We start from the raw sequence: 2,108 nt of genomic DNA, 5'->3' as shown, positions 1-2,108 counted from the left end.
TTTCACATTCTGCGCGTCACCAGGGCATACTTCCTCGACTTCGGCTTCGTCCATAAGGAGTTCTGCCACTTCTTCCTTCTCTGCAGGGCCCGTCACACTCGCGTACGTTCTAACGCATTGTGACTCATCGTGTCCATAACGCCGGCAGAGCGCGCAGCGTGGAACGCGACATTCACGCCGTATATGCCCTGTGTTCCGGCACCGAAGGCAGAGCGCAGCTCGGCCTGGCGCGACAACCAATGCCTCCTCGCCTGCGACACGCAGCAAATGTGGCACGTCGTCCACGGTTAGGCCTTTCCGCAGTACCAAGGTGACAAGCCGTATTGAAGAACTCTTGTCTTGCAAACCATGAACGCGCCACCGCTCCCGCGTAATCTCCTTAACAACGCCGTAAGGTTCCAAGGCCTCGCACACATCCTCATCTAGCAGGTTGTGGAGCAGCCAGTGAACCTTCAGGCGTATAGCTTGATTTCCAGGGTCGATAATCAGACAGCGACGCCCCTTCACCTTGACTTCTTTTTCTCGTAGCATTTCTTTCACCGCATCAGCATTCTTGAAAGTCACGGCCCACACGTGACTCATTTTATAAGCCCGTAACGCAACTACGTCAGAGAGCACCTTCAAGTTTTCCAGCATGTCCCTGAAGTGTTCCAAACGATACGGCCTTGCACTCACATCGGCATGTAAAAACAAAGTATTGGAAACAACTCGCCCAGTAGGTAATTGTGGCAGAAGTACTTGATATCCCGTGGAATCCTTGACAGTTGTCCTGGTACCGCGGCCCTGTTGGGCCGCTGAAGCCGCCCCGTTGTTAACGGAGCACATGTCACCCACGTCCGTTCACTACGGTGGCCGGAAGTGCTCTGACCCAACTGAGATATCGACGGAGCTGATGGGCAACACCTTCCGATCGCATTTAGTGCATTCATTTATCGCACGCTTGAGGTAGATCAAGGCGGACGTTATGTGAAAAAATTTGTCCTTATCAATACTCCCCCTCCCCCCCCCCCCCACGAAAAGAAGAGCGGGAAGTTATCAACAGTGGTGGTGATAAAAAGTAAGCCATGACAGGCAATAAAAACTTCGTCGAGCCGGATTCGAACCAGCGACCTATGGATATCTGTTTCTCCAATAGCACTCCTACAGTCCACCGTTCTAACAACTGAGATATCGACGGAGCTGATGGGCAACACTTTCCGATCGCATTTAGTGCATTCATTTATCGCACGCTTGAGGTAGATCAAGGCGAACGTTATGTGAAAAAATTTGTCCTTATCAATACTCCCCCTCCCCCCCCCCCCCGAAAAGAAGAGCGGGCAGTTATCAACAGTGGTGGTGATAAAAAGTAAGCCATGACAGGCAATAAAAACTTCGCCGAGCCGGATTCGAACCAGCGACCTATGGATATCTGTTTCTCCAATAGCACTCCTACAGTCCACCGTTCTACCAACTGAGCTATCGACGGAGCTGATGGGCAACACCTTCCGATCGCATTTAGTGCATTCATTTATCGCACGCTTGAGGTAGATCAAGGCGGACGTCATGTGAAAAAATTTGTCCTTATCAATACTCCCCCTCCCCCCCCCCCCCCACGAAAAGAAGAGCGGGAAGTTATCAACAGTGGTGGTGATAAAAAGTAAGCCATGACAGGCAATAAAAACTTCGCCGAGCCGGATTCGAACCAGCGACCTATGGATATCTGTTTCTCCAATAGCACTCCTACAGTCCACCGTTCTAACAACTGAGATATCGACGGAGCTGATGGCCGACATCTTCCGATCGCATTTCGTGCATTCATTAATTGCACGCATGCTGCATATCAAGCCTGACGCTCCGTAGAAAATGTGTCCTGATCAATACCACAAAAAAGAGCGGAAAGTAATCAAGACTGCTGGTGATAAAAAGTAAGCCATGACTAGAAATAAAAATTCACGCAAGTTTGCACTCTTTCGCGCAAAGCTGACGCACAGCGAAGCTTACTGGCTGGTACTGCTAGGTATTAGCTTGGTTGCTGCTAGGTCTTGGTTTAACTTAACTACGCATGTAGGAAGGTTTTTTTTTCTTTATTGCCTGCTTTGACACTAGCGAAACAATACAAATGCATATAT

The 2,108-nt window shown here is 49.7% G+C and overlaps 1 non-coding gene across 1 annotated transcript; it reads right to left on the bottom strand.

The window, feature by feature from the left end:
• Positions 1-1,370: 1,370 nt before the first annotated feature.
• Positions 1,371-1,465, bottom strand: Trnay-gua (transfer RNA tyrosine (anticodon GUA)). The gene is made up of 2 exons: positions 1,429-1,465; positions 1,371-1,406 (listed from the first exon to the last, which is right to left on the bottom strand). It is a non-coding gene; the product is annotated as a tRNA-Tyr (tRNA).
• Between the last annotated feature and the right edge of the window lie 643 nt (positions 1,466-2,108).

Source organism: Dermacentor silvarum, unplaced genomic scaffold (assembly GCF_013339745.2).
Source record: "Dermacentor silvarum isolate Dsil-2018 unplaced genomic scaffold, BIME_Dsil_1.4 Seq678, whole genome shotgun sequence".
Classification (NCBI taxonomy): Eukaryota; Metazoa; Arthropoda; class Arachnida; order Ixodida; family Ixodidae; genus Dermacentor; species Dermacentor silvarum.
Note: the sequence above shows the minus strand (reverse complement) of the source record. Positions and strands in the feature narration are given on the sequence as shown.